Below are 6,000 nucleotides of genomic sequence, written 5' to 3' on the forward strand. Positions count from 1 at the left end.
CACATATATCCTCTTGGTCAATCTTTCCTCACTCATTCTCTCCATGTGCCCAAACCATTTCAAAACACCCTCTTCTGCTCTCTCAACCACGCTCTTTTTATTTCCACACATCTCTCTTACCCTTACGTTACTTACTCGATCAAACCACCTCACACCACACATTGTCCTCAAACATCTCATTTCCAGCACATCCATCCTCCTGCGCACAACTCTATCCATAGCCCACGCCTCGCAACCATACAACATTGTTGGAACCACTATTCCTTCAAACATACCCATTTTTGCTTTCCGGGATAATGTTCTCGACTTCCACACATTTTTCAAGGCTCCCAAAATTTTCGCCCCCTCCCCCACCCTATGATCCACTTCCGCTTCCATGGTTCCATCCGCTGACAGATCCACTCCCAGATATCTAAAACACTTCACTTCCTCCAGTTTTTCACCATTCAAACTCACCTCCCAATTGACTTGACCCTCAACCCTACTGTACCTAATAACCTTGCTTTTATTCACATTTACTCTTAACTTTCTTCTTCCACACACTTTACCAAACTCCGTCACCAGCTTCTGCAGTTTCACACATGAATCCGCCACCAGCGCTGTATCATCAGCGAACAACAACTGACTCACTTCCCAAGCTCTCTCATCCCCAACAGACTTCATACTTGCCCCTCTTTCCAAAACTCTTGCATTCACCTCCCTAACAACCCCATCCATAAACAAATTAAACAACCATGGAGACATCACACACCCCTGCCGCAAACCTACATTCACTGAGAACCAATCACTTTCCTCTCTTCCTACACGTACACATGCCTCACATCCTCGATAAAAACTTTTCACTGCTTCCAACAACTTGCCTCCCACACCATACATTCTTAATACCTTCCACAGAGCATCTCTATCAACTCTATCATATGCCTTCTCCAGATCCATAAATGCTACATACAAATCCATTTGCTTTTCTAAGTATTTCTCACATACATTCTTCAAAGCAAACACCTGATCCACACATCCTCTACCACTTCTGAAACCACACTGCTCTTCCCCAATCTGATGCTCTGTACATGCCTTCACCCTCTCAATCAATACCCTCCCATATACTTTACCAGGAATACTCAACAAACTTATACCTCTGTAATTTGAGCACTCACTCTTATCCCCTTTGCCTTTGTACAATGGCACTATGCACGCATTCCGCCAATCCTCAGGCACCTCACCATGAGTCATACATACATTAAAAAACCTTACCAACCAGTCAACAATACAGTCATCCCCCTTTTTAATAAATTCCACTGCAATACCATCCAAACCTGCTGCCTTGCCGGCTTTCATCTTCCGCAAAGCTTTTACTACCTCTTCTCTGTTTACCAAATCATTTTCCCTAACCCTCTCACTTTGCACACCACCTCGACCCAAACACCCTATATCTGCCACTCTGTCATCAGACACATTCAACAAACCTTCAAAATACTCATTCCATCTCCTTCTCACATCACCACTACTTGTTATCACCTCCCCATTTACGCCCTTCACTGAAGTTCCCATTTGCTCCCTTGTCTTACGCACCCTATTTACCTCCTTCCAGAACATCTTTTTATTCTCCCTAAAATTTACTGATAGTCTCTCACCCCAACTCTCATTTGCCCTTTTTTTCACCTCTTGCACCTTTCTCTTGACCTCCTGTCTCTTTCTTTTATACTTCTCCCACTCAATTGCATTTTTTCCCTGCAAAAATCGTCCAAATGCCTCTCTCTTCTCTTTCACTAATACTCTTACTTCTTCATCCCACCACTCACTACCCTTTCTAAACAGCCCACCTCCCACTCTTCTCATGCCACAAGCATCTTTTGCGCAATCCATCACTGATTCCCTAAATACATCCCATTCCTCCCCCACTCCCCTTACTTCCATTGTTCTCACCTTTTTCCATTCTGTACACAGTCTCTCCTGATACTTCTTCACACAGGTCTCCTTCCCAAGCTCACTTACTCTCACCACCTTCTTCACCCCAACATTCACTCTTCTTTTCTGAAAACCCATACTAATCTTCACCTTAGCCTCCACAAGATAATGATCAGACATCCCTCCAGTTGCACCTCTCAGCACATTGACATCCAAAAGTCTCTCTTTCGCACGCCTGTCCATTAACACGTAATCCAATAACGCTCTCTGGCCATCTCTCCTACTTACATAAGTATACTTATGTATATCTCGCTTTTTAAACCAGGTATTCCCAATCATCAGTCCTTTTTCAGAACATAAATCTACAAGCTCTTCACCATTTCCATTTACAACACTGAACACCCCATGCATACCAATTATTCCCTCAACTGCCACATTACTCACCTTTGCATTCAAATCACCCATCACTATAACCCGGTCTCGTGCCTCAAAACCGCTAACACACTCATTTAGCTGCTCCCAAAACACTTGCCTCTCATGATCTTTCTTCTCATGCCCAGGTGCATATGCACCAATAATCACCCACCTCTCTCCATCAACTTTCAATTTTACCCATATTAATCGAGAATTTACTTTCTTACATTCTATGACATACTCCCACATATATATATATATATATATATATATATATATATATATATATATATATATATATATATATATATATGTATGTGTGTGCATTGAGGTGTATAGGTATGTATATTTGCGTGTGTGGACGTGTATGTATATACATGTGTATGTGGGTTGGTTGAGCTATTCTTTCGTCTGTTTAATTGCGATACCTCACTAACGCGGGAGACAGCGACAAAGCAAAATAAATAAATATAAATAAATATTATTATTATTATTATTATTACTCTGCTTTGTCGCTGTCTCCCGTGTTTTTGAGGTAGCGTAAGGAAACAGACGAAAGAAATGGCCCAGCCCACCCATATACACATGCATATATATATACGTCCACACACACAAATATACATACCAATACATCTCAATGTACACATATATATACACACCCAGACATATACATATATACATATGCACACAATGCACACTGTCTGCCGTTATTCATTCCCATCGCCACCTCGCCACACACCGAATAACATCCCCCTCCCCCCTCATGTGTGCCAAGTAACGCTAAGAAAAGACAACAAATGTTACATTCGTTCACACTCATTCTCTAGCTGTTATGCAATAATGCCCGAAACCACAGCTCCCTTTTCACATCCAGGCCCCACAGAACGTACCATGGTTTACCACAGACGCTTCACATGCCCTGATTCAATCCATTGACAGCACGTCGACTCCGGTATACCACATCGATCCAATTCACTTTATTCCTTGCACGTCTTTCATCCTCCTGCATCCTCAGGCCCCGATCACTCAAAATCTTTTTCACTCCATCTTTCCACCTCCAATATGGTCTCCCACTTCTCCTCGTTCAATCCACCTCCGCCACATATATCCTCTTGGTCAATCTTTCCTCACTCATTATCTCCATGTGCCCAAACCATTTCAAAACACCCTCTTCAGCTCTCTCAACTTTGCTCTTATTTCCACACATCTCTCTTACCTTTACATTTATTACTCGATCAAACCACCTCGCACCACATATTGTCCTCAAGCATCTCATTTCCAGCACATCCACCCTCCTGCGCACTACTCTATCCATAGCCCACACCTCGCAACCACACAACTTTGTTGGAACCACTATTCCTTCAAATATAGCCATTTTTGCCTTAGGAGATAATGTTCTCGACTTCCACACATTCTTCAAGGCTCCCAGGATTTTCGCCCTCCCTACCCTATGATTCTCTACAGCTGCGAAATCCACTCTCAGATATCTAAAACACTTCACTTCCTTCAGTTTTTCTCCATTCAAACCTACCTCCCAATTGACTTGTCCCTGAACACTACTCTACCTAATAACCTTGCTCTTATTCACATTTACTCTCAGCTTTCTTCTTTCACACACTTTACTAAACTCAGTTACCAGGTTTTACAGTTTCTCACACGAGTCAGCCACCAGCGCTGTATCATCTGCGAACAACAAGTGACTCATTCCCAAGCTCTCCCATCTATAACAGACTGCATACTTGCCCCTCTTTCCAAAACTCTTACATTTACCTCCCTAACAACCCCATTCAGGGAGACATCACACACCCCTAACGCAAACCTACATTCACTGAGAACCAATTACTTTCCTCTCTTCCCACACGTGCACACGTCTTACATCCACGATAAAAACTTTTCACTACCCCTAACAGCTTGCCTCCCAAACCATATATTCTTAATACCTTCCACAGAGCATCTCTATCAACTCTATCATATGCCTTCTCCTGATCCATAGATGCCATATACAAATCCATTTGCTTTTCTAAGTATTTCTCACATACATTCTTCAAAGCAAACACTTGATCCACACATCCTCTACCACTTCTGAAACCACACTGCTCTTCCCCAATCTGATGCTCTGTTTATGCCTTCACCCTCTCAGTCAATACCCTCCTATATCTTTTCCCAGGAATACTCAACAAATGTATACCTATGATTTGAGCACTCACTTTTATCCCCTTTGCCTTTGCACAATTTTAATTTGCAAGCATTCCGCCAATCCCCAGGCACCTCACCATGGTTCATACATATATTAAATAGCCTTACCAACCACTCAACAATACAGTCACCCCCTTTTTTCAATAAATTCCACTGCAATACCATCCAAACCCGCTTCTTGCCGTCTTTCATCTTCCGCAAAGCTTTTACTACCTCTTCTCTGTTTACCAAATCATTTTCCCTAACCCTCTCACTCTGTACACCACCCCTACCAAAACACCCTATATCTGCCACTCTGTCGTCAAACACATTCAACAAACTTTCAAAATACTCACTCCATCTCCTCACATCACTACTTCTTGTTGTCACCTCCCCATTAGCCCCCTTCACTGAAGTTCCCATTTGTTCCCTGGTCTTACGCACTTTATTTATCTCCTTCCAAAACATCTCTTTATTCTCCCTGAAATTTAATGATACTCTCCCACCCCAACTCTTATCTGCCCACTTTTTCACCACTTACACCATTCGCCTGACCTCCTGCGTCTCTCTTTTATACATCTCCCTCTCATTTGCATTATTACCCTGCAAAAATCGTCCAAATGCATCTCTGTTCTCTTTAACTAATAATTTTACCTCTTCATCCCACCATTGGCTACCCTTTCTAATCTGGCCACCTTCCCCGCTTCTGATGCCACAAGCATGTTTTGTGGAAGGCATCACTGCTTCCTTAAATATATTCCATTCCTTCCGCACTCCCCTTACCTCCTTTGTTCTTACCTTTTTCCATTCTGTACTCAGGTTTTCTCCTGGTACTTCCCCAAAAAATCTCCTTCCCAAGCTCACTTACTCTCACCACTCTCTTCAGCCTAACATTCTCTCTTCTTTCCTGAAAACATCTACAGATCTTCACCTTTGCCTCCAAATGGTAATGAACAGACATCCCTCCAGTTGCCCCCCTCAGCACATTAACATCCAAAAGTCTCTCTTTCGCACGCTCATCAGTTAAAATGTAATCCAATAACGCTCTCTCGCCATCTCTCCTACTTACATACGTATACTTATGTATATCTCTCTTTTTAAACCAGGTATTCCCAATCATCAGACCTTTTTGAGCACATAAATCCAAAAGCCCTTCACCATTTCCATTTACAACACTGAACACCCCATGTGCACCTCTTACTCCCTCAACTGCCACATTACCCACCTTTGAATAGAAATCACCCATCACTATAACCCAGTCTCGTGCATCAAAACCACCAACACAATCACACAACTACTCCCATAACAATTGCCTCTCATGATCTTTCTTCTCATGCCCAGATACATATGCACCATCAATATGGAGTTTACTTTCTTACACTTTATCAATACTCACACCATTCCTGTTTCGGGAGTAGTGCTATTTTTTTTTTTTTTTGCTTTGTCGCTGTCTCCCGCGTTTGCGAGGTAGCGCAAGGAAACAGACGAAAGAAATGGCCCAACCCA

Source organism: Panulirus ornatus, chromosome 4 (assembly GCF_036320965.1).
Source record: "Panulirus ornatus isolate Po-2019 chromosome 4, ASM3632096v1, whole genome shotgun sequence".
NCBI lineage: Eukaryota > Metazoa > Arthropoda > Malacostraca > Decapoda > Palinuridae > Panulirus > Panulirus ornatus.